Genomic DNA, 22,202 nt, shown 5'->3' on the forward strand with positions numbered 1-22,202 from the left:
TGTAAAACTTAACTCATCATTGGAGGAGGCCTTCTTTAGGAGAAATCCATATGTGTCTCATTTCAAAATTTTTGGAGCCTCTATTTACTGCAATGTCTCAAAAGAATTGAGGAAGAAACTTGAGCCAAAAATAGGGTTCATATTTTTTATGGGTTAAATTGAAGCTCCACACAATTACTGGTGTACTTACCTTGCCATAGAATGATATTTGTGCAAAAGGATGTAAATTTTCATGAGGAGAAAGAAATGAGATTCTCTCTTGAGAAGGAGATGTAAATCCCACTAGAAAAGGAGCTTTTAGCTCCAAAAGAGGAGCCTCAGGAAATTTCTTGAGCAACCAAAAATGGAGGATCAGAGAGGAGACATAGTGGAGACATCCACTCAAGTAGAACCATCTAGAAAAGGTATAAAAGGAACTAAGGAATATTAAATACTAGTACAGGATGCGAGGGAGAATGTGGGAGGTACTTCAATTTTGCACAGGAAAATGAGGTCACTTGAAAGGAACACTAGGTACTTGCTCTAATGACTGAGCTTGTAGAGACTAAGCCATCCTATTTTAAGCAACTAGTTGAGAAACTAGTTTGGGTTGATGCAATGGTGGAAGAATATGAATCCATCATGAAGAAAAATGATTGGGAAGTGGTAACAAGGTTGACAGATAAATCGGTTGTGGATTCGAGATGGATCTTCAAAGTTAACCAGGCAACAAACATAAGCATAGAGAAGTATAAGGCAATATTTTTGGCTAAAGGATTCTCTCAAGTTCAGGGGATTGACTATGAGGAAACCTTTTCTCCCATAGCAAGGTATTCATCCATTAGATCAATTATTGCACTGGATGCACAAATGGGGTGGAATATCCACAATATGGATGCAAAAACAAAATTTCTCATTGTTGTTATTGAGGAGGAAGTGTACATAGAGAAACCAGAAGGTTTTGAGACATTTGATTGGTAGTTTCATATCTGTAGACTTTGACAAAAATTGTACGCTCTCAAACAAGCACCCCAAGCTTCGTACACTCAGATCGACATTTATCTCACTAGATTGGGCTTCACCAAAAGTGAAGCGGATGCGAACCTCTATCATATTTTGGTAGAAGGTAAATTTCTTACCATTGTTTTATATGTGATGATTTAGTATTAACATGGGATGAGAAGCTAATCAACTCTTGCAAGGAATACCTTACAAGGGAATTTGAGATGAAAGACATGGGTCTCATGCACTACTTCCTGAAGTTGTAAGTATGGCAAGGTGATGGGGAATTGTTTGTGTCTCAAGTCAAGTATGCCACTGAGATATTGCATAGATTTTTCATGGAGAGTTGTAAACCCATGGATACACCTCTAGAAACCAACTGGAGGAAGGAAAATGCCACTTTAGGTGAAGAGTTCGACGCTACATTTTACCAACATCTAGTGGGTCCATTGATGTATCTTGCAGACACATAACCATATATGTACTATGTAGTCAACTAACAGAGCCAAGATATGCCCAGGTCGACCAAATTGTATTGAAAGGAAGCAAAGTATGTTTTACGGTACCTTAGAGGAACTACCCAATATGAACTATGGTACATATGGAAAAAGGGAGTGAATTTGTGTGGTTTGATAGATACAGATTGGGTAGGGATTTCATCCGACTGAAAGAGTACATCAAGTGAAATTTTCAGTGTTGGGCTTGCAACAATTTATTGCTACAATAGGAAGTAGAGGTTTATGGCACTCATCTCGATAGAAGCTGAATACATGGATGCAATTCAAGCAACACATTAGGAGATCAGGATGAGAAAGATACCTATGGGACTGTTTGGTCAAGAGATGTATCCAATTGTGATATATTGTGATACACGGAGTTTCACTAAGATCACTGAGAATTTGATATTTTATGATTGATCCAAGCATATAGATATCCCATACCATCATTTACGGGACAATTTGCAGAGGAGGATAATATTGCTACAATACATTTTAACAGAGGAACAATATGCTGACATCTTGACAAAGGCTTTTTCCAAAGGGAAGTTCTAATTCCACAAGTGAAGGCTAGGGGTGGCTGAAAATCCCTTTCTTGCTAAGAGGGATTGTTGAAAAGTGTAACAAGAAAGGCTCAATTTGACTTAGCATTGGTCAAATCGAGAAAATTAAAAATTTCCACATCACTAGACAACTTGGAGGTAATTAACTGAGGTAACATGGATCTTGTCACTCAGTTAGCTCAGTAAATTCAAGTTAGAGGGCTTGGAGTTTAGTTATGCATGTGTGATCACTAAATTTTAGTAATTGATTTTAGTTATTTCCAGTTGTACTTAGTTAAACTAGTTCTAATAGTGAATAAAACTATTTGGATATCAGTTGTACAGTGGGAAAATAGTCTAACTCAGGAATCATCTAATTAACTGATCAATTGACTCAAAATAGCTAGTGCATACAAGGAACTCAAGTTCCTCATCTGTGGTAGAGATTCCAAGGAAGTGTAACATCAGTTGTAGACTAGTCTTGAGTGTACAGGTGTTACATGCAATCAATGATAAATAATTGGGAATTACATAATCAATTGGAGGTTAATTCCTAAAAAATAGGTGCCTAATTCCTTAAGATTCGCATAAGGAAATAGAATCTCAGGTGGGGGTAGAAATTGACTAAGTCTAGGTTAGAGATTCTCATTGAGCAGAGAGAACAATTATTCTTTTGTAGGTTGAACTCAAAGCTAGAGCTAGCAATTGTAATAGATTCTATATTCATATAATTAATGCAAGTAGGATTAAGGGGTTTTTACTAGTTTGTTTCCCCTATTTAAATTTGTGTACTTGTGTATGTGATTTATGCTTGTTTTTGAATGTTGTTCTAAATTTTGAATTAATTTCCATAGAGCAGTAGAGTAGAATTGTGTCTCTTGATTTAGATTAAATTTCTATAGTAGTTGCAACTCTATCACCATATTTATACATGCTTGAACTTGTAAGGTGAGTGACTCCATGGAAGGGGGACCAATTCGATCAAGGGACTAGGAAGCAGAGAAGGGGATGCTAGAAAATAGTATTGCTTTTTAAAGGGTCATGAGCATGGCCAATTGGAATCAAAAGCACAATGGGGGTTCCGGAAAGCAATGGGCTAGTAACTATTCTTTGAAGGATCAAGGAGCACAGTTAGGATATTCTGATACATAGGCAATAGTTAAGTATAACTTGGTGTAGTATAGAGTTAGGTAAAGTGTGTTTCTTTACTATGTACATTTTGTAACTTACAATCCGACGGTCACGATATGTAGTGATCCGATGGTTCATTCTCTCCTCGGTATTACGGACACTTGATCCGTGGCTTAACACCCGATTGGTCCATGATCTCTATTTAAAGAGCATGGAGGGTCATTTGTAGGGTAACCATCCATGAGAGAAGCTTATGTAAATTTTCATTCTTTTATTAATAAATTGCCTGAAGTGGTTGCGTTGGCTCAAGCCATGGACTGTTTCCCTCTTTGAGGGTTTTAACCACGTCAAAATACTGCTGTATTGATCTGTGATTTGTTTGTGAGCGTGTCCTTTGGTGTTCTGTCTGAGGAACTTACCCTGTAAATTCCTACATGGTATCAGATCTATTTGAGGGCCGCGTCCGTTGGTGATCCAAATTTGAAGTCGATAGAACTTCATCCGATTGTTGTTTCCTAGATCTACTGTTTCTGACTACTTTCGGGCCAAGAGGACTGCTCTATTGTGTTAGGAGCATCTGTTCCAGTGAGTAACCCCTTTTTTTCACGCGAAAAGATTTCCAGTAGCCCTAGCTACGTCATTTTTAAGATCTGGAGGTATATAGTGTTTATTTGCAGTTTACAGTTATTTTCTCTCTGTTTATTTCGGTTTATTTAGCCTTTTTAATTACCGGATCTATACCTTTCATTTCTACGTATGCTCTTTGCCCCACAACTCTGTGCGATCTGGGCAAATCAGAAACAGAAAGGAAGGATTTTTCTCATGCATATGCTCTTTTCCGCTGCGCCTTAGTGTGATCTTGGAAAATCAGAAACATTGAGGAAAATATTTAGTTTTCGGCTAAAGCTAACTTTAGAGCCGTAAGGTTCGTTTTTTTTGTATGTCCATGTTGGGTTTTGTGTTTTTTGTTTTGTAGGGAAAAAGAGCTTTCTCAAAGTAAGCATGCAGCCCAAAGCTTCAGTGACAAAAAAAAAAAAAAAAAAACCCTTCCTCTTTTCCAAAAATTACTAAACTTTTAGTTTAGCTCACTTGGTCCAAAGCTACTTTATGAGAGTAGAGGTCTTGAGATCAAGTCTTCTTTTTGTTGAGCTAATTAGATTAATTTTGGAAAGGGGGCTGATTTTTTTTATAACATTATCATTCATTTCCGCACATTCCCACACTTCGTCGACATCTTCATCAAATTTTCTTCAAAAAGCCATAACTTCTTCATCCGGAAGCCGTTTTCAGAGCCGTTTGTTTTGAACCAGCCTAATTTTTCAAGATCTTTCCATTGGAACACTTAGTTTCAACATCTATAGTTTCAGTTTATGTTAAAATGGAAAGTCCATGCCAAGTTATTCTTGACAGCACCAACTACTTCTAATGGTGGTCCTACATTGTGGATTTACTTAGAAGTAAAGGTCTCTACAGAATAGCCTTAGGCCAAGAAACCAAACCGAAAGATGAAGATAAGGCAGCTAAATGGGAAAAATAGGCAAGATCAAGCATGAGGGTTGATAGGGATGTCTATTTCTCTAGATCTTAGATTCCATATTGCAGAACTTGATACTCCTGAGGAAGCAATGAAACAGATCACTAAATTTTTTGGAATTAAAAATGAACTTAAAGCCCATCAACTCGAAAATGAGTTGCTTACATTGGACCCCAATACTTTTTCTTTCATTGAAGATTTTTTGTCCAAGTTTAAGACCCTTAGACTTCTCTTGGAAGGTGTTAAGGTTAAGAAAGAAGATAGTAACCTTATCTATTCCATTCTTACTAAGTTGGGACCAACCTATTCTGTGTTTGTTTCCACCTTCCATTCTACAAGAGAAGCCTTCATTTCTCAAGGACAAGCCTACAAGTCCCCTTCCTTTGATTCCTTTTGTGATTCTTTAAAAAGAGAACAAGAAAAACTCTTACACCTTGGTCTTCTTAACCTTGGAAACTCTTCTAAGAAAGCGTTAGCCACCCAATAGCAACCAAATTCAAAGAATCCTAAGAAGTTGCATCCTAGAAGGAATGGTCCTAAACCAAACAAGGGTCCTAATCAATTTCAACAAAATGATAAGACAAATAAAAATAAAGGGAAGAAGACTGATAAACATTGCAACTTTTGTAATCGAGATGGCCACTTAGAATCCAAATGATTTAAGAAGATGGAAGCCTTGGAAGCATTAATGAAGAAGCATAACATCCATTTGGAGCACTCTTCAACTTCAACTTCATCTTTACGAATAACACTTTCTGCATGTGGTTGTCAAGCATCTCGATCTGGCTATGCACTAAATGTATCTTCTTCTTCTCATTCTCATGAGTGGCTCATTGATTATGGAGCTTCTTATCACATGGCCAAAAACAAAGCCATGTTTTCTTCTTTAAATGATTGTAACACCAAAAATATATATGTTGGTGATGATAGATTTCTTTGTGTTGTAGGGACTGGAACTTTTCATATAGACAATGGTCAATTTAATGATGTATTATGTGTTCCAACGTTATCCTGCAACCTTCTATTTGTATATAAGATAACTCATTCAGGTGAAGGTAAAATCGTTGAATTTTCACCTCACAATGTTGTAATTAAGGACCTAAGAGATCCTAGACAGATTTTAGCTACTGGCATTGTTGATGATTCTACAAGGTTGTTTAAGTTTCACAACTTTGGGTCATCAAATCTTCCCTCGGTATTTGTTGCTCATAACGATGAAGTGAGCAAACTTTGGCATGAGCGATTTGGTCACTTAAACTATCGCTCCCTTCAGAATCTATGTAAAGAAAATATGGTGACAGGTCTTCCAATGGTATCTTGCAGAGATGGTGTTTGTTCCGGATGTGTACTCAGAAAACATCATCGAGATATTTTTGAAAAACGTGCCTCTTGGCATGCCTCAGCCCCTTTACAGCTTGTGCATAGTGATTTATGTGTTCCACTTCCAGTTGTTTCATTCTCTAGCTACAAGTATTTGTTAACTTTCATTTATGATTTCTCCAGACGCACTTGGGTATACTTCTTAAAACTCAAGAGTGAAGTATTTAACATGTTCTTGGCCTTTAAGGCCTTTGTTGAAAAACAATCTGGACATCAAATTCTTAAGCTAAGATCTGATAATGGCGGAGAATATGTTAACAACAAATTCATCAACTTTTGCACTGAGAAAGGAATTCAAATGCAACATACTATTCCATATACTCCACAACAAAATGGTGTAGCTGAAAGGAAGAATCACACCTTAAAGGAAATGGCTAATTGTATGCTTCAATCTAAAGGACTTGGTCTTAATTTTTGGGCAGAAGCAATTAACTATGAAAATTACATAATAAATCACACTCCTACTAAGGTTTTAAAGAATATCACTCCAGAAGAAGCATGGAGCTCAATTAAACCTGATGTAAGTCACTTTCGTGTTTTTGGAAGTGAAGCATGGGCCCATATTCCAGATGAGAAACATAAAGCTTTAGAACCTAAAAGTGAAAAATGTATTTTTGTTGGATATTCTGAAGATGTCAAAGGATATAAACTTATTCCACTTAAGTCCAAAAATGTTATCATTAGAAGATATGTAAAGTTTGCTGAAAATATATCGGCCTACGAGCCTAGTTCGGCGGATGTGCCACCTCTCCCTATCTCTTCTACTTTTGAAAATATTTCTTCTTCAGATGATGAAAGCGAGGATGACAATCCTCCCCCACCTTCTTAGGATCTTCCTCAACTCCTCAGCTTCCAAAATGGGTCCGTGCTACTCGGGATGCAGCAAGTGATCTTGTTGGTGATCCTACAGATCAGCGACGTACATGTTCTCAGTTCGATAGAGCCTCTTCTTTACTAGCTCAAGCTTCAGCGAATTATGATCCTGACACCTTTGCAGAAGCTTCAGGCCATCCAGATTGCGATGCAGCTATGAATGAAGAATATCGTTCATTATTGGCAAATGATACATGGGATCTTGTTCCTCTACCAAAGGGACGAAAACTTGTTAGATGCAAATGGGTTTACAGAACCAAGTATGGACTAGATGGGAATGTTGATAAACATAAAGCTCGTCTTGTTGCTAAGGGTTTTTCACAAGTTGAAGGCATTCACTATACCGAAACCTTCTCCCCTGTTGCCAAAATGAACTCTGTCTACCTTGTTCTTTCCCTTGCTGCCTCTTTCAAATGGGAAGTCCATCAGATGGATGTTAAATCTGCCTTCTTGCATGGGGACTTGCATGAAGAAATCTATATGGAACAACCTATTGGCTTTATACAAACAGACTCTAGCCTTGTATGTCGGCTTAAGAAATCCCTTTATGGTCTCAAGCAAGCTCCTTGGGCTTGGTATGCCAAAATGGATAGCTTTCTTTTAGAATCTGGCTTTTCTAGGTGTCATTCTGACAATACTGTCTACACCAAGAAAGTGGGCAAGTCTCTTATCATTCTTGTTCTTTATGTTGATGATCTTATCCTCACTGGTAGTGATCCCAACCTTATAAACCATGTGAAGTCTAGCCTTAAAAAGAAGTTTGAAATGACAGACTTAGGACACTTGCATTATTTTCTTGGTCTTCAAGTCTTACAATCCAAGGAAGGTATTTCCCTTTCCCAGTCCAAGTATGCCTGTGATCTTCTACGCCATTTTCACATGGAAGACTGTAAGCCAGCCCCTTCTCCCTTTCAGTCTGGAGTCAAACTTTCAGTCACTTGCACTTCCCTTGAAGTTGATGCTACCTTATACCGTCAACTTGTAGGAAAACTTTTGTATCTAACCCATACTCGTCCTGACCTTTCCTTTAACGTTGGCCTTGTTGCTCAGTTTATGCAAAACCCACATGAAAGTCATTGGAAAGTAGCTAAAAGAATACTTCGTTATGTTTGAGGTACAGTTCAGTTTTGGATTCATTACAGTGCCGAAGCATCTCCTCTATTGGTTGGTTTCACTGATTCCGATTGGGCTGGTGACCTTGATGATCGGAAGTCTACTACAGGTTATGTGTTCACCCTTGGTTTAGGACCTATTACATGGGCTTGCAAGAAACAAGGTGCCATTTCTCTTTCTTCAGCAGAAGTAGAGTATCGTGGTGCCATAGAAGCTAGTAAAAAAGCCTTGTGGCTTCGTCCATTCCTGTCAGAGTTTGGCTTTCAGTAGCAACATCCGACTACACTTTGGTGTGATAATCAAAGTGCCATTCAACTATGCAAAGATCCAGTCCAAAATCAGTGCAGTAAACACATTGAATTGCACATGCACTTCATCGAAAGCTCATTCACGACCATGTTCTTGAAGTGAAATATTGTTCAACAGATGATCAAGTTGCAGATATCTTTACAAAGGCTCTCATGGAGGCGAAGTTTACTAAACTTCGATTTATGGTTGGAGTTCAGGAAGTTGTCACTAAGGGGGGATAGGCTCTAGTGCCTCCTTCCTTCTCCTGTTGTGTCATATTTGTAAATCCTTCAATCCTATCCCAAGTTGTTCTTAAGGGGGGATGTTAGGATATTCCGACACATAGGAAATAGTTAAGTATAACTTGGTCTAGTATAGAGTTAGGTAAAGTGTGTTTCTTTACTATGTACATTTTGTAACTTACAATCCGACGGTCACGATATGTAGTGATCCGATGGTTCATTCTCTCCTCGGTATTACGGACACTTGATCCATGGCTTAACACCCGATTGGTCCATGATCTCTATTTAAAGAGCATGGAGGGTCATTTGTAGGGTAACCGTCCATGAGAGAAGCTTATGTAAATTTTCATTCCTTTATAAATAAATTGCCTGAAGTGGCCGCGTTGGCTCAGGCCATGGAATTTTTCCCTCTTTGAGGGTTTTAACCACGTCAAAATACTGGTGTATTGATCTGTGATCTATTTGTGAGCGGTGTCCTTTGGTGTTCTGTCTGAGGAACTTACCCTGTAAATTCCTACAAGCACAAGGATTGTAGTGCTAGATATTGGAGGAAGGGAGCACTCTAGAGAAAAATGAATGAATCCAATTTGAATTGAGTGCATCAAAAGCAACAAAAGAATACAAAAGAGTGATGAAATGTCTTATCAAATGTGGGTAGAATATCCTCTTTTATTTACTAAATAAGTGGAGGTGAGGGCTAGGTATACAACCTAGTTTTGTTTGTTTTTCTGTTGATAAAAAAACCAAGGACAATTTCCCCTTTAAGGGGAATGGGTTTTTGACACCCATGGTATACGTTTCCCTTATTTTTGTAATATAAATGATACTCTAAATTATAAATGAATATATTTTTATGAATAGGCCTAAAGAGTGGGACCATAGATCCATGATCTAAGAGGAAAGCAAAAATATGTACCCATGTGAGGTTGGTTAGAACCATTAATTATTTTTATGGTGAAATTATTAAATAAAAAGAAGGCGAAGATTCTAAAGAGGAGAATGAAGAGGCACCCTTGAGAAATTATAAAAATTAATTAGAACAACAATTTCAGGGTTTATGTTTTTGGGAAAGCACATAAGAATTTCTAGAAAGTCCTATAAAGTGGATGGAATGAAATTCCCTGGGAAGCTAAATTGTAACCAGGAAGAGCTCAAGGAATTTTGAGGAAAATGGGAATGAGTGCTTGCCAAGGGTTGGATAATAAACCACTTAGGCACTTTCTAAATAGTTGATAAACTACCTAATTTTATAAGTAATCCATGTCCTCCTTGAGTTGAGTGATGGGTCCCATCAATAGGTATCTTTTGAAGTTCATCGTGTTATCCTCCAACTCTTAAAATTCTCCTTTTCTCACATTAATTCACATTTTTAGCCATAATATTTTTAGTAGGATGACTAAAAGTTGTTTTCCATATTGTATGGCCTAATGTGATTAATATTCAGGTCAAAGAAGAATTTTGGTAGATATTTACCATGCATGAGCTTGATGGAGATACCTAGAGAGAATATAGGGAGCTTTTCCATCCCATTAACTCCCTAACTCGGCTTGAGATCATAGAATCCTCTCCAACAACTCAAATTCATTAGCATATAAGGAACTCCAAGGCCAAAGGGAGCCTATAGGAGACTGTGAACTTCAACCTACCCCTAAAACAGTTAAATTTCATTCTTATTTGGTGATTGTGAACTTCCCTGTCTCACTAAAAGGGAGTTGGAAAACCCTTTAGGAGAGCCAATTGAATTTTTTAAGAACCCATAGGAAAATAATAACCTATCTCGCCTACCTAAACTATGGCTGAAAACCAAAACAATGAGGTTTTCCATATTAGATAAACCAATGGAGAGGCTAGAATGAAAAATATAAACCTTGTTTCCCTTCCACATTTCCAATGGACTAACCTTTGAAGATCTTGACACCTTCATGTTTGAGATTGTTGTTTTTTGTAGGACATGTGACTATGCTTCTGATGAATTGAAGCTTAAGTTATTTCCTTCTACCCTCAAAGATGTAGCCTTATGCTGGCCTCTGAGTCTACTTGGAGGCAACATCCACTAGTCGAAAATGAGAAATTAGTGACTAGGTGACTAAAAATATTAGTCACCACAACTTTTCCAAGTGAAAGACTACCAAAAATGAGAAATCTTAAGTGACCGAACTAAAAACGACTAACATAAATCACTAATTTAGTCGCGGGTTAAAATATGTGACTAGATAATAAGTAATACAGCTAAAATTGACTAACATGAATGACTAATTTAGTCTAAGAACAAAAATACAACTACCCAACAAGTACTATAATAATATAAATCAGTTTTTTATGTTAGTCATCTTAATTGTGTCAAGCAATCTAAACTTACAAGTGATAGGGGATTGAGAGGTTGTTAAAGATTGGTTGAAGGGTTATCTTTCCTTAAACACTTCTTCATCCTCACATGGTGTACATGTGAGCCAACTTTGAATTATTTATCTCTAATAATTTTTAATTTTAAAATTATATTTTATAATAAAAAAATTTATTTTATGTATTTTTTTAAAAATCTATTCATTGATTCTAATTGGATCGAGTTCCAAATTGAAATTAATTTGAAGAGAAATTTTATTTTTTAAGACTATAATATCAAATAAAAATTACTTTAATTTCATATTAATAGACCTAGATCCATATTAACCCTATAAATATCAAGCGCCAAGAGGGATCCAATCTCTCGAGGTGCAAACTTTTTTTCTAATGCAAAACTTGAGGAAATGTTTGCACCTCAAGGGATTGGATCCCTCTTGGCACTTGATATTTATAGGGTTAATATGGATCTAGTTGGTTATATAATACTATATCATATCTATATTTATACTTAAGTCACTTTCTTATTCCCTCTCTCTATCTCACCCCCCAAACATACACACACTCTATCCCTCTCTTCCCCTTCTTTGTCTATCTATCTCTTCCCCTTCTCTCCCTCTCTATCTATATCCTTCTTTCTATTCCATCCCACTCTAATCTCTCCCTCACTCTCTCTCCATGACTCCATTGTTACCCCCTCTCTCTCTCCACCTTTTTCCCTCTATGTTTTTCTTGTTCCCTCCCTCTCCTACCCCCTCCAATTCCATCTCTCTCCCCTCATCTCTATCTCCCTTCCTCCCTATCCCTTATCTCCCACCTCCCTCTATATCTCCCTCTAAATCACTCTCCCTCTCTCTCTCTCTCTCTCTTCCATCCAACTCTATCACTATCTCCCCCCCTGGGCGTCATTCTCCATCTCTATGTCTCCATATCTCTCCCTTCCCGTTCTATCCCTATCTCTATCCTCTCCTCTTCTTTCTCTTCCCTCCTCTCCTCTTTCCCTCACGCTCTCTCCATCTCTCCCTTCTCACTCCTCTCTCTCTCCACCTCCATATCTATTTGTATTTGTTATTTCCTCCCTCTCTCTCTCTCCCTCTCTCTCTCTTCCTTCCTCTTGCTCCCTCTCTCCCCCCATCACACTCTCTTTCTCTTTGCCCTCCAACTTTTTCACTATATCCCTCCCTCTCTCCGACCCATCCCCAACTCTCTCTTAAATTTGGTTACATCGTATTAAACAGTCCCCAACTCTCTCTTAAATTTGGTTACATCGTATTATGTTTAAGAAATTATCTATATTAAAAAAACTTAATTGGTTGTAAAATATTAAACTTATATTTTTGAGAAAAGAAAATAATGAAAAACTTTAAAAAATCATGCACTATATTTAATCTATTATAATATATATATATATATATATATATATATATATATATATATATATATATATATATATATATATATATAGAACCGAAATAGATCCATCTTAGCTTATTTTTATTAAAGGCTTAATTTAATTTCTATGGGAATATTTCTAGTAGTCGTGAGGATAGAGCGTTTAGATATATCTCAAATTGTAAAATTTTACCTTTTAGATTCAATTAAAAGAATGTTGTAAAATAAATTAAAATAAAATATTTTTACTATGAAATAAGTTATGTTTTCTTGGCACGTGGTATTGATAAACCATGGCATTGGCCCATCGTATTGTAACAAAGCTGATTTAGAAGTTAATATCCATGGTAAAGTGAGGGTGAATATCCATGGTTAACAATCTTGTCATATTGTTATAAAATATTTTGATTGTGAAATAATTTATCTTTCTTGGGCATGTGGTATTGATAATCCATGGTATTGACCCATGGTATTGTAACAAAGACTATTTTTAGCAGTTAATAATATCTACCTAAGTTTAAAATATTTTGATTGAGAAATAGTTTATGTTTTTTGGGCATGTGGTATTGATAATCCATGGTATTGACCCATGGTATTGTAACAAAGACTATTTTTTAGCAGTTAAAAATATCTACCCTAAGTTTAAAATATTTTGATTGTGAAATAATTTATGTTTTTTGGGCACGTGGTATTGATAATCCATGGTATTGACCCATGGTATTGTAACAAAAACTATTTTTTCAAGTTAAACATATTTTGATTGTGAAATAATTTACGTTTTTTGGGCATGTGGTATTGATAAGCCATGGTATTGACCCATGGTATTGTAATAAAGACTATTTTTAGCAGTTAATAATATCTACCCTAAGTTTAAAATATTTTGATTATGAAATAATTTATGTTTTTTGGCATGTGGTATTGATAATCCATGGTATTGACCCATGGTATTGTAACAAAGGCTATTTTTTAGCAGTTAATAATATCTACCGTAATGTGGGGGTGAATATGCATGGTTAAGAATCTTGTCATATTGTTATAAAATATTTTGGTTGTGAATTAAGTTATGGTTTTTAGATCTGTAGTATTGATAAGCCATGGTATTGGCCCATGGTATTGTAACAAAGCCTATTCACAAGTTAATAACAAAATCAAGATATAACAAATTGAATTTTATTATTTTTATTAATTTAGATTTTTATTATTAATTGAGGCCATATTTAAATGTTTACACTCATCCCAATATCATTTTTAACTTATTCTTCTTTTTAATTTAGCGTCTTACGCAAAAATAACAAATTATTATTAAAAATAAATCATTTAACCCAATTGTAATTTATATATTTTATTTTATAAATCATTTAACCCAATTGTAATTTATATATTTTATTTTATATTATAAATATTTCTTTTATTTTTTCCATTATAAATATTTCTTTTCTTTTTCATTTCTAGTTTAGTGCTGGGTTCAAATAAAATATTCACAGATTAAAACATCACATTGTAGCACTACATTTTTCTATGCCTGGTTGATATCTATGTGGAAATTCCAGAATAAGGAAGACCATCAACGTGATCTTAATTTCATGGGATTCGAACTCCAGATGGAGTTTACAAAGGGAACACCTTAGGAGAGCATGAAAGATTATGGAGGAAGTGCTTGGAGATTTTGGCCATTTGTACATGGGTATGATGGAGTTTACATGGGAAACACCTTAGGAGAGCATGGAAGATTATGGAGGAAGTGCATGGAGATTTTGGCCATTTGTACATGGGTATGAATTTGGACTTTTAAGAGTTCTTCCTTTTTACTAAATATGATTTTTGTTCTTATGGGTAAATAATTTCGAGGGTTTATATGAACAAAGAATAAATTTCATCTAGAGTTGAGTGTTTAATGATTATGATAATCCATATCTTGATTGCGGCCAACAATTCATCAAAAGACAATGGACGAGTAAGCATTTTTCATCTCCTTATTATAATGATAAGTTCGCTCCTCCCTAACGTTTCTAGGGTTAGAATGCATGAAATTTTATTTTCTCTACAATTCATCAAAAGACAATGGACAAGTAAGCATTTTTCATGTCCTTATTGTAGATATTAGTTCACTCCTCCCTAACATTTCTAGGGTCAAAATGCATGAAATTTTATTTTTTCTTTTCACCTTTTCTTTAGTGGTTGATTGTTTGGGTAATGGACTCTACCATGCCCAAATTCAAAGGGCTCGAGTGATGTAACTTGTAAGAAAATTTTATAGTAGGATGCAAATACTAGACATTCCTCAAACTTTGTTACATGAAATTAAAACTTCTTGTAATCTTGAACATAAAATATTTTATGTTTCATCCTTAGATTATGTTCTCAATGCCTACAATTTTAGACAATGTTACTATATTTTAAGTAGAATATACTTAGATCCAATAAACCTTACAAATCTCCAAAGCCTAGGTTAATTTCAACTAAAAAGGAGGAACCTGAATGGCTTCTGCAATTTAGACTCAATGCTTAGAAACAATGATTAAAAATGGATTACCCACCCATCAATTTCCAAGACCTTTGCTATTATTCTGAACCTAAACAGAGATAGTATAAGAAGAAGAGGAGATTGAATGAGTTGGACCTTGACTTGATTGATACTTCTCAAAAGCTGGGCATGCCCTTGACTCGAAGAATAGATTGACCAATGTTGTTGTAGATGTTGTTTTTGATAGTGTTTTCATTGCTACCATGCATGGGTAGACTCTATAATTTGAGGTTATCTTTTGTTCATTATAAGAGGTAATTTAGGAGTATCTTGATCTAGTTAGGAAGTAGCTTGGCAAGGTTGTTCCTCCTAATGATAACTATTATGCTGAAATGTATTTTTTTTATAGTGATATCTCCTTTTGTTAAATCCCCAAGCACACTTTTTCACCCATGGAAATATCCACTTATTTCAAGATGAATGAGATGGTGATGAGGAATTTTGAGAGGAATCTCTTTGTTGTATATGAGAGGAGTTATGTGAGGTGAGAGGAGTTTTTTGACATATATTGAACGATGCACTGCACCATTTTATGACACAAATCATCTCCATGCCACAATATTGGATCTCTATTGCACCGAGGGAGCAATGATAAAATATTCCACTATAAAGAACTGGTATGTCAGAGACGAGGAATGCAGACATGGGATTTATAATTTTATAATGAAAAGAGATTTGTGCGATGGATACAAATCAAGAATTTCATGGACCTGAGTAGAGACTGGTTCGAAAATCATATGGAAATACTCAAGCATTATTTGGAAAGGCGATGATGCAATTGGAGAGTTCTATTCTATTGCCTTGAAAAATAACTATCAATAGGGAGGGACAAAGATGATCCATATAGGGAAGAATTGCAGGAGTAGGATTGTTTCTAAAATTATATCTATAGGCAAGTCAATGAACTACTACAAAGGATTAGTGCAGGTGCAACCAAATTCTCATAATGCAAGGAATTTTTCACAGTGTGATTTGATGCTCATCAGTGACCAGGCAGCTGCAAATACTTATCGTTACATTCAGGTACAATTTGAGTTGCATTCTAAAGTCTCTAATTTTATTTATTGATAGTCCTTCTTCTGTCCTTGTCTCTCTTAATTTCATTGTGGTAGGATTGGAATGGTTTAAAAAAATCAAACATATCATTGAGTAAAATAGAAACCCACATGTCACTACATACCACTGTGCATACTCTCTGTTTTTTATACAATTATAAGTGAGAAATATGATGTGTGCACAACTAAAAACCCTAGCAGGCATTATGAATTTAGTCTTAGCATGGAAATCAAAACCAAGAACCATAAAATATCAATAAATTTGTGACATAGAGTAAAAAACACAATAAAGGATTCTATGCCAACACTGTCTATTTAGTGCAAGATACTACTAATATTTCATAATTTTCAGAGATGGTGGATGTCATGAAGATTCCCTCAAGCAAAGTTACCGACTTAAAGATAAGATGGTCAGTGCAGCTATTTACTTTAAATAGGCTAACTTTACGTAATTAAAACAAGTTTGAAAATAACTAGAAACACCACCATTGTTTATTTTAAATAGGCTAAATTTAGGTAACTAAAACAAGTTTGAAAATCACTAGAAATGCCACCCCCGCATCATTTTATTTCCAGTTGTACAAGATAATATTGAATAAAATTATGAGCACCTCCATTTAAATTGACCGTACATAAAATAACAAACAAGATTGATGCTTTTAAAAGCTATATCCATCATTAAATATAAGATATGTCAAGGATGGCTCATAATTTTAAAGGCTATATCCATCATCAACTATAAGATAAGAGTTAATGAGATGAGAAATTTTTTGTCTTGATATAACATGTAAATGTCTTATTACTTATAACTCATGTATATTGTATCTTATTGTGCATATAAATATCGAAGGGGAATGAGTAAGCATTTTCACACTGGTTTAAAATTTCCCCTTGGTTGGTGAAGAACCAATTCAATGCCATTTTTGGTGGAGTATTAAGTTATTAACCAAAGATAAAAGAAAGTTAGTATCTTAAATGACAGAAAAAAGGATATTTAGATTGTTATATAGAAGTTACATTTCACCTAGCTATATTTACCTTGATGTAACTATAATATTCCAACTCCATTTTTATATAGAAGTTACATTTATGTATTTTAGATAGAAGTTTCATTTTACATAGCTATATCTACCCTAACATAACTATAATATTCCAACTCCATCCTTTTCACACTTTTCAACATTTTAAAGATTTGTCTATTTTAGTGTGATTATGCAACAAAATAGTTGATATTATTTAAGACATCTCCTATTTGCAACATTTTGAATTATTAAGTGGGATTTTGGGTAGGTTTTTGTTACTACCATATATCATGTTTTAAGTAGATGGTGTTTTATAATTCACCCAAGAGACTTTAGGAGCAACCTTGAATTGCATGCTTGTTTCCATTATACATCTAATATTTGCAACCTTTTCCACGTGAAGAACCCAATAGTCCATGTTGAACATGAATCAAGTACCTAAAAAATTTGGGAATATCAGTTATTCTATTTCCAGAGGGGGATATGTCCAGAGAAGGAAATTAAAACTATCATAAATGTCTTTTGTTGGGTTGTATTTAATGAAATCCCACTAGAATTTGTTACTAAAGTAAATCAATTGATGAATTTAAAGATTGAAGGTAGTGTTGAATATGTGTTGCAAGATATCTCTATAACATCATATATCTACATGATTCTAATTCCATGAGATGGTGTCTCAATAACACTATTGTCCACTGATGGGTGCTAGATGTAGATAGCTTTCTCATGTCCTACAAGTAAATCGTATCACTATATTTCTATGAAATCTCAGAATGCGTTCAAAGTTTGTCCTAGATAAGGAAATATGTATGTACTCTTGAATTTATCTATGTTGTAATAATATCAAGAATAAAGTTGTCATTACAAATAATTGGGATCTACCACGTAATATTTATTCACTACATGAAATTGTTTATTTGTTAGATCCCAACTTAGTAGGATTATGAAGAGTCCTCTTTCATAACAATATTTATGAACACTCTATTCTTGCTCAAAGAATTACATATTACATAAAGGTGGAAAATAAATGAGATGTAGTTGAATGGTTTATATTTAAAATTTGTGGAGGGAGTATAACATCATTTTCAGTTGCATTCAAATATTTTTGAACACCCACTAAAGTGGTTCAGTTTCCTCCCAGTTAATTCCATTTCTACTATCCCAATGCTTCTAGAAGTCCATCTCTAAAGTGATCTCTTAACTATCTTGGAGGGAAATTGATTACTTGATTGGAACCCATGGATTACAATTTGATTAGGAGCAAGGGATGAGAAAGCTTCATATTCTTCAATATATTCTGCAAGTTAAAATCAGATTGAATTATTGCCTTTCTATTTGATTGATACAACAATAACTCGAGCATTAGTTGAGATTTTGAGACCTTTTTCAATGAATTTTTTTTTTGAAAGTTATGTCATCAATTAAAGAAATTAAAGAAAAGGTGAAAATAATGCAATGGAAGGATTTTCTATTTTAGTGCCTAAGAATGCCTTTCTAATATGAAGGGCTTGGTATATTCTTGACTCAAGATTAGTCGCATTTGACTTCCTAGATTTATTTTTAATTTCATTTTGTTGTGTTTATATTGCTATCCTTAAGGTTGGTGATCTACTATGTGTGTAATAGGAAGTATTAACTACTAAGCACTCTCAAAGGTGATATTGATGGATGACTAACTTTAAATGTCCCTACTTGACACTTTAGTATTACATGATCATGCAAAGAAATTATTAATCAATATTATAGGGAAGATGTTTAACATGCAATGCTTCTTGTCTTGTCATATAATTGCTGCATTTTGGCCCCCAATAATATATTTGAGGCTACTTTTTGGTTTACTTGTGGAGCGTCCCTTTGGCTCAAAAAAACATCGAGGATAATGTCCATTGCATTGGCATTGGACATCATCAAAGAGGAATTCACCAAAAGAAGTAGAGGACATGGGAGAAACTGGTACAATGAGCAGATAACCGCTAGAGAAACATCGAGGCACCATAATATCTTGTGTATTTAGATTCACTTGAAATTAACTAGTCACAAAAAGTACCTTTTTTTAATATTTTCATGTATACAAAAATACGAAAAACGCAATTTCAGACTAATTATTCAAACTAATAATTATCTGATAGTCATAACTTATAATTAAATAGTATAATATGATTAATGTTATTGGGCACAACTATAGGGTCTGACTGTGAGGGGAATTGTGACAATATATGTACACTTATCAGTGTATTAGACAATCATATCTCAGAGTGTGATATTCATCCAACAAAATGTACTCTTAGAGGCCATTGTGGGATTGAAATTTTTTCTTTCAGTGGAAAAGTGGTGATATAATTTCTTAGGCCTTAATGTTCTGCCTCCCTAAGGTTTTGACACTATTCACAACTAGCACCTTCATTCAACCAAGTGAGGTACTTATCTTGGAGAGTTGAATAATTTTGTCTCCACAATCCATTATGATGTTGGATCAATCTCATGACCCTAAAAGCATAGCTCATAATAGCGAGGAAATTTTATCGTGGGAAAAATAATATCCAAATTTAAGGAACATGACTCTTTTAGAACAAGCAATAAGGATATTTTTAACACTGATCTTTTTTTTTTTTTTTTTCCATTTGTTTTCACAAGTTATATATTGCTTGATATTTTTAACATGTAATTTATTTGACATGATTGTGCCTAAGGTTTTGTTGAAAGTTGAATACTAAGTTCCTAAGGTGTTATTTTCGACAGTGACATTTTAATTTCTTTGTTTATATAGGTCATCTAGCCGCATAGTGACAACTATCGAATATTGAGGTATATGTCGTATAAATATTCTATAGTCTACTTTATTTTTTATTCAAGTCATCATCTTTCATGTCTTATACTTTGCATTGTATCTTCTTTCATTTTCAGGAGAGGAATTCAATATTGATGGTAAGAAGCAACAATTGAAGAAAGATGAGAACAATAACATTGGAGCGATAAATGAAAAATGAGAGAGAGAAGAGAATTTGTCTAGTGATACCCTTAAAGCCAATATCTTGCATAAGACACACTCATAGAGACTAACGGTCAAGCCTTCAAAGTTGGTGAATTCACTTGCAATGCTTTGGCAACACAGTGATAATGTTTTGAAATGATGAAACACTATTTCATGTGTAAATTGTAGTCCAATTGATATTAAGTTGGAAAATCATTTTGTAATACTTGATATTTTATATTATAAAATTTATATGGTTGAAATTATTTTTATTTGCACTTGATATTATTTAGTTTTGTAATAAACATATGTAACTTTGCATTATCATATTAGATAAACATGCACATTGTATGGTATTTTTTTTTTTAAATTTAGTCACAAAATCATACTAATTAATTTATGTTGATTAATAATGAACACATAAAATCAATCTAAAACTACTAAATTATTAGTTTATATTAATTAATGATGAACACGAATAAAATGAATATATGACTAAATTAGTCGTTTATATTGATTATGAATGAAATTAAATGAAATGAATAGAAACTACTAAATTAGTTGTTTACATAATGAATATGAAAATACCAAAAAAACATAAATGACTAATGCAAATGATAATCTTTTAATTAAAATGATGACTAAATTTTGCATATATATGACTATTAGTAGCCAATTTATAGTATCTTATAACATGACAAAAATTTAGTCATATTTCTTTGGTCATTAATTGGTTTTAAATGATGACTAAAATTTGCATGTATATGACTATTAGTAGCTAATTTACAAAGTCTTATAACACAACCGACATTTTGGTCATATTTCTTTGGTCATTAATTGGTTTTCTCGAGGATTCATATAGTAGTATATTTTGTTGTATATTTGGTCATTAATTGCGACAATTAATGACTAAACCAATGAAAAATTAATGACTAAATATACTACTAGATGGTAAAATTGAGTAAACCAATTAATGACTAAGCTAAAAATGACTAAAAGTTGGTCGCGTTATAAGATACTGTAAATTAGCTACTATTGGTCAGCGACTGAAAAATGGTTGTTTATATGAAAATTTTAGTTATTTTTTTAGTAACTAACTAGTCATTTTATACTAGTGATCATTACCTGGGCCCAAGTGCAACAAGCCTTCAATGAAAAATATTGGGATTATTGTAGGTCCAAAGAAAAAGAGAAAATATTTAGGATAACCCTTGGACTTGATGAATCTTTGGAGGACTATGAGGAAATGTTTCAACTTAATCATAGGAGGGCCAGCTGTATCCTTGATCCTAAGTCACTTAAGCTAGTTCCTCACTGAGGGATCTGGGAATATGTAATGGAAACCCTCAACATGTTATCTGGAGGAGATATCTACCAATTTCCTTATGATGACATTAAAAATGTATTCAAGAATAACTCTAGGGCTTCTAGGAAGAATGGTAGGTATAACCAAAGCTTGTTTAGTTCCTCTCTCTCCACAAAAACCATTAAGAATTAGATAGGAAGTATGTTGCAATCTTTCAAGAGTGAAATGTTGCATACATTTGCCTTTTAGATGGATACTATGCATATCAAAAGAAAGCAAGAGGAAGCAGAGAGGGTACTAGCTATATTTTGTCCTAGGTGTACTAAAAGACATCCTAGGAATGAATGTCCACTAAATGTCATAGAAGTCTATTTAGTATGTGAAGAGAATCATTCAATAGATAAATGTTCCTCTCTGCTAGACCTAAGGGTTGTATACCAAGGAGAGGTAGAAGGTGGGTCCATGCTTTTGTGATTCATTAACCAAAGGAGAACCCTAAGTCCTCGGCCATATCAACAAGGCATGCAAGGTGCACATTATCCTCCAACAATCCAAACCAAAATTCACCTTTCTAGCCTTGGTACCCTTCCACTCATCATCATGGTCCACACCTCCTCCTTGGAATTATACTCCTCAATATCCTCCTCCTATCATCCCTCCTTTTCAACCATATCCACCCCAACCTTCCCCATGGGGTAATCCCTCACTAGGGTGGAGGCCTCAAACCACCCAACCTCTTGATTTACTGCCTTGACCTCAACCTCATCCACAACCACCTCACCAAAATCCACCTAAGAAACCTCAAATGTATGCTCAAACCAATTTGAACCTGAACAACAAGAAGGCACAACAGGTTTGCAGTGGGGAGATACCATACCCTCCTTATGTTGTGGAAATCCATAAGATAAACCTGAGATCTGGGAAGGTTCCCCAATATAATTACCCACCTTCTCCACTTGAAGAGATTCAAAAAGAGAAGGATGTGAGTGTCCCTCAAGTCAATGCACCTCC

This window comes from Pinus tabuliformis, chromosome 8, assembly GCF_031772625.1.
Source record: "Pinus tabuliformis cultivar Carrire ecotype Pingquan chromosome 8, CPIR1, whole genome shotgun sequence".
Taxonomy (NCBI): Eukaryota; Viridiplantae; Streptophyta; class Pinopsida; order Pinales; family Pinaceae; genus Pinus; species Pinus tabuliformis.